Source organism: Salmo trutta, chromosome 6, assembly GCF_901001165.1.
Source record: "Salmo trutta chromosome 6, fSalTru1.1, whole genome shotgun sequence".
NCBI classification, from domain to species: domain Eukaryota; kingdom Metazoa; phylum Chordata; class Actinopteri; order Salmoniformes; family Salmonidae; genus Salmo; species Salmo trutta.
This window is the reverse complement of record NC_042962.1, coordinates 47,849,327-47,858,657: the sequence shown is the minus strand read 5'-3', so window position 1 is coordinate 47,858,657 and position 9,331 is coordinate 47,849,327.

Below are 9,331 nucleotides of genomic sequence, written 5' to 3'. Positions count from 1 at the left end.
CCCGCTCGATGTCCGCATCCACCTCCCATACCACCGGCGCCACCAGACAGGAGGCGGGATGTATGGGAGTAGGATCGATGGTCCGCTCCTCGGTGTCGTAGAGACGCGACAGTGCGTCAGCCTTCCGGTTCCGGGAACCTGGAATGTACGAGAGAGTGAAGTTAAACCTCGTAAAAACATGGCCCACCTTGCCTGACGGGGATTAAGCCTCCTCGCTGCCCGGATATACTCCAGGTTACGGTGGTCGGTCCAGATGAGAAAAGGGTGACGTGCCCCCTCAAGCCAATGTCTCCACACCGTCAAAGCCCTGACCACAGCTAACAGCTCCCGGTCCCCCACATCATAGTTGCGCTCCGCCGGGCTCAGCTTCTTAGAAAAGAAGGCACATGGGCGGAGCTTCGGAGGAACGCCCGAGCGCTGCGATAGCACAGCTCCTACCCCAGCCTCGGACGCGTCCACCTCCACTATGAATGGCAAAGAGGGGTCCGGATGCGCCAGGACAGGTGCGTTGGTAAACAGAACCTTCAGACGAAGGAAGGCTCTGTCCGCCTCTGCTGACCATCGTAGCCGCACCGGCCCCCCCTTCAACAGTGAGGTAATGGGAGCCGCCACCTGACCAAAACCCCGGATAAACCTCCGATAATAATTAGCGAACCCCAAGAACCGCTGCACCTCCTTCACAGTGGTTGGGGTTGGCCAATTACGCACAGCCGTCACGCGGTCACACTCCACCTCCACCCCCGAGGTGGAAATGCGATATCCTAGAAATGAGACGGCTCTTTTGAAGAACTCACATTTCTCCGCCTTGACGTATAGGTTATGCTCCAGCAGCCGCCCAAGCACTTTACGCACCAGGGACACATGCTCGGCGCGTGTGGCGGAGCAAATCAGGATGTCATCGATGTACACCACCACACCCTGCCCGTGCATGTCCCGAAGGACCTCGTCCACAAAGGATTGGAAGACAGCGGGAGCGTTCTTTAACCCATACGGCATGACGAGGTACTCATAATGGCCCGATGTGGTACTAAATGCGGTTTTCCACTCGTCTCCATCTCGGATACGCACCAGGTTATATGCGCTCCTGAGATCTAATTTCGTGAAGAAGCGCGCCCCGTGAAATGACTCCACTGCCGTAGCAATGAGAGGTAGCGGGTAACTGAAACCCACTGTGATAGCATTTAGACCTCTATAGTCAATGCACGGGCGCAGACCTCCCTCCTTCTTTTTCACGAAAAAGAAGCTCGAGGAGACGGGGGATTTAGAGGGCCGAATGTATCCCTGTCTCAAGGACTCAGTGACGTATGTATCCATAGCCACTGTCTCCTCCTGAGACAGAGGATACACGTGACTCCTAGGAAGAACCGCGTCGGCCTGGAGGTTTATCGCACAATCCCCTCGTCGATGGGGTGGTAATAGAGTCGCCTTCGTCTTACTGAAGGCGATAGCCAAATCGGCATACTCTGAGGGAATGTGCACGGTGGAGACTTGGTCTGGACTCTCCACCGTAGTCGCACCGATGGAAACTCCTATGCACCTACCTGAGCACTCCCTCGACCACCCCGTAAGAGCCCTCTGTCTCCACGAAATCTGAGGGTTGTGCGTAGCCAGCCAGGGGATTCCCAGTACCACCGGAAACGCTGGGGAGTCAATGAGGAACAGGCTGATACGCTCCTCATGACCCCCCCACGTCTGCATCACCAGTGGCACTGTGACCTCCCCTACCTGGCCTGACCCTAGCGGTCGACTATCTAAGGCGTGCACGGGGAAGGGGTGGTCCAGCTGAACCAGGGGAATCCCTAACCTCTTCGCTAACCCAAGGTCCATAAAACTCCCAGCTGCACCTGAATCGACTAGTGCCTTATACTGGAAGTGAGGGGAAAAATCTGGAAAACAAACCGAGGTGTACATGTGGTCGACAGGGGGCTCTGGGTGTGGCTGGTGCGGACTCACCTGGGGTTTCGAAGTAGTGCTCTGCCTGCCCTCCGAACTCCCGGGGGGACCACTCCAGCACCGGTCCACAGTGTGTCCTCTGCGTCCACATCGGGTGCAGGAGAGACCCCCCCCTCCGGTCCTCCTCGACGCAGCCCCCCCTATCTCCATGGGCTGTGGAGCGGGGGGACTGGGAGGCGGAACGAACGTCCCCGGGAAGCCAGCAGGTTGTCCAGTCTAATGGACAAGTCCACCAGTTGGTCGAGGGTGGAGGCGTTGTCCCTACAGGCCAGCTCCCGGCGGACGTCCTCGCGAAGGCTACACCTATAGTGGTCTATCAAGGCCCGCTCGTTCCACCCCGATCCAGCGGCGAGAGTCCGGAATTCTAGGGCGAAATCCTGAGCACTCCTCGTCTCCTGTCTCAAATGGAATAACCGCTCACCCGCCGCCCTGCCCTCCGGGGGATGATCGAAAACCGCCCGGAAGCGGCGGGTGAACTCAGGGTAGTCGCCCCGAGCCGAGTCTGGGCCATCCCAGACCGCATTGGCCCATTCTAGGGCTCGACCCGTGAGACAGGAGACGAGGACGCTCACCCTCTCTTCGTCGGAGGGGGGGGGGCGGACGGTCGCCAGGTAGAGTTCCAATTGGAGCAAGAACCCCTTGCACCCAGCGGCCGTCCCATCGAACTCCCGGGGAGGAGTAATCCGGATACCACCGGCGCCCGCTTCAGGGGGTGTGTGTAGGGGCGCAGGGTGAGGGACCGGAGCTGGTCCAGCTGGGGAAGCACCTCTCTCCCAATTCTCCAACCGGGCCAACACCTGGTCCATGGCCGAGCCTAGGCGGTGGAGGAGGCTGGCGTGTTGAGAGACCTGCTCAGCCATGGACGGCGCTTCTGCTCCTGCTGATTCCATTTTATTGGTGCGGGATTCTGTCACGAGCGTCTAGGACCAGTAGATATGTGAAATCAGGAGCAGGAGACAGAGGGCCGGAGCAACTGAGTTTTAATAAGAAATACCAGTCGTAATAGCCGTTGGGCACAGGGCGTGTAGCGAAGTCCGCCAGGAGAAAACACTTTTCTCAAAAAAAACAAAGAAGCGCACTGAAAAAACAAACAGCGCGCGGGGCGCAGCCCGGCAATATAATGACTTCTCAATCGGATACAATACAACTGTCCTTCGTGAACAAATGAACAATCCCGCACGAGAACCCCAACTGAAAATACACATTAAATAACCCCCCACTAATGACAAACACAAAACAGGTGCGGGATAGACAGACAAAACCAACAGACACAGAAACAACGATCGGTGGCAGCTAATAGGCCGGCGACGACGACCGGAGAGCGCCGCCCGACCGAGGAGGGGCGCCACCCTCGTTAGATACTGTGACAACAATAGTGTTTCTTGTGTTTCCATTGTGTATCCTCTAGTCACCCAGACCCACCGATACATACCTGCTAATGAAAAATAATGGGTCTAAGAAGCTGAAGAAAGCATACAAGAAGTATTACCAAACACTACCGTTTCCCCCCATTGAGGTATGCTACTTCATGACACATCAAATACTGTATGTGTCTCTGAAAAGAGAAGTTCAACTGAGTAGGACTTTACATTAGACGTCACCATGTGACCCTTGGATCCCACAGTGCAGAGGTATTCAAACTTTACAGTAGCAGGACAGTGAATAGACATGCAGGCGGGGGAGAGGCAGTGGCAGGAAAAACAGGCATAAGGGCATGGCTTTACAGTGTGTGTGTGTGTGTGCTGTGGGGGTGGATGGTGGATGTGCATGGCTGCGTGTCCCTCTATGACAGCTCCCTGCCCGTGAATCATTCCGAGCCCTTTGGGCACCATCCACAGGCTTCAAAAGACTGTAGAAAAGAGAGCGAGAGAGAGAGAGAGAGAGAGAGTCACAGGCTGTGCCACCATGGCCAAGGGTAAGTCCTGTCCTCATCCTACAGCATGCCTTACAGAGGAGCCCTGGGATGACACTGTTCATTATATATAATACATGACGGTATGTACGCGATACTAGTAAATGAGAACATTAAGTTCCCCCTCAGCGAGGCCCTGCTGATAGTCACTGTGATGTGCTCAATAGGGGACTATACATACTACAATGACTGTGTAGTCAGTAGCATACAACACACACACACGCACGCACACATACACGCACACGCGCACGCACACACACACACACACACACACACACAGCTGGTGGATGCTGCATCAATCCAATGTTACATGCTCCCCTCAATGACATTGCATAATAGTTCATGTCTTGATACAGTGTGTGGGCAGGAGCTAAAATAGGACAAATCAACAGAAAAATTGAAGACAAAACAAAAACGTATTATGGCAGAGCTTTGTTTTAATCTAATTCTGCCTCTCTGCTGCTGCATGCAAGGAATGACATAACCATCTCATTTGGTTACTTCTCTGTTGTCTCAATCTTTCAATGCCCCCATGCGGTTACTTGTGATACTACAGCCTCACCTCATACTTTGTACTCAAACACAGTTCTTTGTGAGATAATTTCCCTCATTGGATGGATTGGTTAGAATGATCTAGAACATTCTGGTCCTTTAAGGCTATTGATATGAGTACATACACTTGATTGTGTTGCTGGTGATATTCATTCCTCTTTGATCATGCTACACTATATGACCAAAAGTACGTGGACACCTGCTCGTCAAACATCTCAGTCCAAAATCATGAGCATTAATATGGAGTTGGTCCCCCCTTTGCTGCTATAACAACCTGGACTCTTCTGGGGAGGCTTTCCACTAGATGCTGGAACACGATCTCGACAAATCATTTATGTATGGACCTTACTTTGTACACAGGGGCAATATCATGCTGAAATATCATGCTGAAATAGGAAAGGGCCTCCCCAAACTGTTGCCATAAAGTTGGAAGCATAGAATCATCTAGAATGTCATTGTATGCTGTAGCGTTAAGATTTCCCTTCACTGGAACTAAGTGGCCTAGCCTGAACCATGAAAAACAGCCCCAGACCATTATTCCTCCTTCACCAATCTTTACAGTTGGCACTATGCATTCGGACAGATAGTGTTCTCCTGGCATCTGCCAAACCCAGATTCGTCAGTCGGACTGCCAAATGGTGAAGCGTGATTCATCACTCCAGAGAACGCGTTTCCACTGCCCCAGAGTCTAATGACGGCGAGCTTTACACCACTCCAGCCGACGCTTGGCATTGCACATGGTGATCTTAGGCTTGTGTGCGGCTGCTCAGTCATGTAAACCCATTTCATGAAGCTCCGGACGAACAGTTCTTGTGCTGACATTGCTTCCAGAGGCAGTTTGGAGCTTGGTACTGAGTGTTGCAACCAAGAACAGACGATTTCTACACGCTACGAGCATCAGCACTCGGCAGTCCCATTCTGTGAGCTTGTGTGGCCTACCAAATTGCGGCTGAGCCGTTGTTGCTCCTAGACGTTTCCACTTCACAATAACAACACTTTCAATTGACCGGGGCAGCTCTAGCAAGGCAGAAATTTGACAAACTGACTTGTTGGAAAGGTGGCAACCTATGACGGTGCCACGTTGAAAGTCACTGAGATTGCATGGTTGTGTGCCTTATTTTATACATCTGTCAGCAACGAGTGTGGCTGAAATAGCAGAATCCAGTAATTTAAAGTGGTGTCCACATACTATAGCTGTATGTTGAGTTCAGATTGACTCAAGGTTAATGAGAGGTCAATGCGTACTATACCTTGGCATTAGACATCAAGTGGAGCACTCGGTACTTTGGGTAATAATGGATTTTCCATTTGTATTCTAAATATTTAATGCGCTAGGATATTCAAGGATTATTTCTCTGCATAATAGGTCTTTGGATATCAGTCTCCTCTGGTCTTCTTCCTTTGTAAACAGCCTTGTGTCCTTGTGTTGTGCTTAGGGGGAATAAACAGTCCACTTAATGCAGAGAGTGATTTTTATAATTTATTTCCTGTCTTTCTTTGTCCTTACTTTTTCCACTTTTCATTTTGAAACTTTTAATGCAGTTATACTTTTGTGTATGCCTGTTTCCAGTTCAAGTAGCATAAACTGTGTGGTTGCGGTGAAACCGCTGCTAATGTCAACGCTAGGTCAGACAAAAAAAGACCATGTTAATTTGTAGACATCAAACACACTAACGATGTCAACAAAAGCCCATAGAATGGCCAATAGGATATCATTCTACCATACAATCCTTGAAGAGGAGGGAGGAAGGCTGTCTGATAATGGTGGATATCTGACGTCAGAAGCCTATTACTCTGTCCAGGGTTGCAGGGAGTCACTGAATGGGAGAGGATGAATGATAGAGACTTCAGAGTTAAGTAACTGCCATGATTAGAGTGCTCTGCATATTACTGGGGGAAGTCTGAAAGGGAGTGGGGACTATATGCAGAGATTTCTGTCAAGCGATGTCTTTTTTACTGATTGAAGACAATTGAAAAACCCTAGAATGTCTATATCAGATCTTTTTTTGTACAATGACATAGCAAAACATTTGCTGTTTTGCAGATTGTGCATAGCAATGTATTGATTTATTTTTTAACAAGTGGTATGCAAATAATTCAAATTGAATTGGGCCTTAGGCTAGGGGCAGAGGAAGGCAGACAACATGCATGGGTTTCTGGAGCTAGCATGTTCTCCAAAAGCCACACAGTAACTCATGGTTCTGGGGCACAGCAGGTTTACCATCAACTCCCATGCTTCTCTTCTGGTTCTGTAACAACTTGGCATGTTTAGGACTTGAGTCATGCTTTTGCTTGTTGTTGTAAAGGCTGGGAGCTATAGTATTGTACATACGATTTATTGCCTCTGCCGTCTGAAGGGGGCGCCATGGAATACACTAAAGTGTCTATTGCTTTATGGAAACAACACTGGGAGCAGCCACATACAGCCATAACAAGATTGTGTTTACACAGTTTTATAACATTTTTACAAGCTATAGCAAGTTCATGAATTTTAAAGCAGATACACTTAATCTGCGGTAGCCCAGAGAATATTAGTATGGGTTCAGCATCAACATAACCTGTGGCGTTATCGCTAGGGCTCACATGTTGTCCTTGAAACAGTACAAAACTCCTGTAAACACGCGTAATCCCTTGAAAAATAGGTGGATAAGATGTGCACAATGATGTCCCCCCTAGATAACACTGTAGAATTTCATAGAGCTAAACAGCCCTGTGCAACATTGTTGTTATTTGCTCTAAGAAGGTGAACTAACTAATGAAAGGAATTTGTATGCAGGATTTGCTCCATAACTCTTTCTAAATGAGTGTTTCATCATTCTTATAGAGGATAACTGCTATCCAGTTGCACACCTCTAAATCCCAGTGCGGAGCATTGGGACTGTACCATGACTTCCATAATATTTTACTGTATAATCTCCGACGTAATTGACCTAAGGGCCCGCAGGGGTCATTAGAAACATACTTTCCCAGTATGTGTTTTATTGCGGCTGTTAATTTTATGATGGTAGTTAAGTGAAGTGGAGGTGCTACTGCCAGCTAGCATGCTGCTTGGATCAGCGTTTCATCCTCCCCAAAATATTTGCTTTTTCTACTTTCTTTGAGCCTCTGACGCTGCCGTATTTCAAGTGCTATTTAAGACTGTGGGGTATGATTAAAATGTATGTGCCTCTGCAGGGACATCTCATCCAGGGGAGACAATGCACTCAGTGTTTCCTGGTCATGTCAACGGCATGTTTATGCCCCATGAATGGAGGAAGGGGTCTGAGAGTGTCAATGCAGGTGGTCGTTGGGATATACAACCCGAGCCACTGGCAATCTGCCAAAATGGACCTTGACCAAAGATGTCCCACATTTAGCCAATACTGCTGATGGAATTTTGATCCATGTAACCTGATGCATGTCAAGGCATTACCAAATTGTACGTTATATGCAATGACTGCATTGACATATATGTATAGTCAGTCATACCACTACAGACTGTGACGTCATTGACAATTTAACTTCAGTCTAACATCGCTAAATTCTAACAGTTGATGGTTAATGTAACCAATCACATCCTAAACTGATGGAGAGTTTTACATGTTTTGTATGCCTTACAGAGGTGCAGGTGACACTTAGCATATAACCATTTTCCATTTTTCTGGGGTTAAAACACAAAACCTCTCTTGGGTTTTTCATAGTCATCTCAGCAGTTAAGCTGGGCATAGACCAGCACTTCAAAACAAGCATTACCATAACACACCCGAGGAGATAATCAATAACGCCTTGGGGTCATGCACTGTCTGTTACAGAAATGTGCCTTCCATCACTAAAACAATTAACAACGGGAAGAATCTGTCAGTCAACCTTCACCCTTCCCTTGCCTCAGCCCCCCTCTACCTCCCAACGCAACGTCCACACAATCGGGTAATGGTGGGTGTGCTAGCCAACCAGCTCCAATAGTCTCCACCCCTGCATCGCCCTCAAATGAGCGCTGTGGCGCTAAGCCTCTGTTTGCCTCCACAGCTTAGTCATTAATAATGGGAAGGGATCCACCCCGCGGTGACCTGGGAGATGTAGTCTGTTCCGTCACAGTGGTGTTGCCAACTAAGTGCGGCTAATTGAGAAGGACGGTGGGGGTGTCGCTGTGTGTGGGTGTGGGGAGAGGGAGTGGGTGTCTTGCTGCATTATGTGCTATTAAGAACCTGGGAGCACTCGAAAGATGGAAAAATAATTATAATATTGTAGTCAATTTAGGGGGTAGCCCCAACTGGGACTCCAACCCGGATCTAGCAGCTGTCAAGCCAAGACCTTAACCATCATGCCACAATGTCTGAACCAGGTCACTATGTGTTGGTTTAAGGTAGCTACATTGGTGTCAGAAGTGGGATGGCTCCCGTGAGGCCATCGGAGAGGCGTGTACACTTTAGGGACTTGGAATAGAGAAGCACGGGGACACGCTCGCTTGAAAGAAGGAGGTAATGTCCTTCCTTCAAGAGAGTGTGTCCCCATGCTTCTCATTACCAAGTCCCTCACATGTACACGCCTCTCCGATGGCCTCACGGGAGCCATCCCACTTTGAGTCCCCGACAGGGACTCAAAACTGGGTGCAGCGACCGTCAAGTCATCACCTTAACCATTACGCCAAGAGGTCGGAACCTATTCACGAGGTCTCTAGGGGTTGGGTTAAATCTGCAATATGGACCTTTTTGGGCGACCTGACAAATTAGGCAAACTATTCTAATTTTAGCAACCAGGAAATGGCTGAGCGAAGAAGGTACAATATACAGATTTACGTGTGCGCACACACACGCACAAACACCCTCCACCGAACACACATGCACAGCCTCCACCCCCCACACACACACAAACACTCTTCACCCCACACACACACACAAACACCCTTCACCCCACACGCACAAACACCCTCTACCC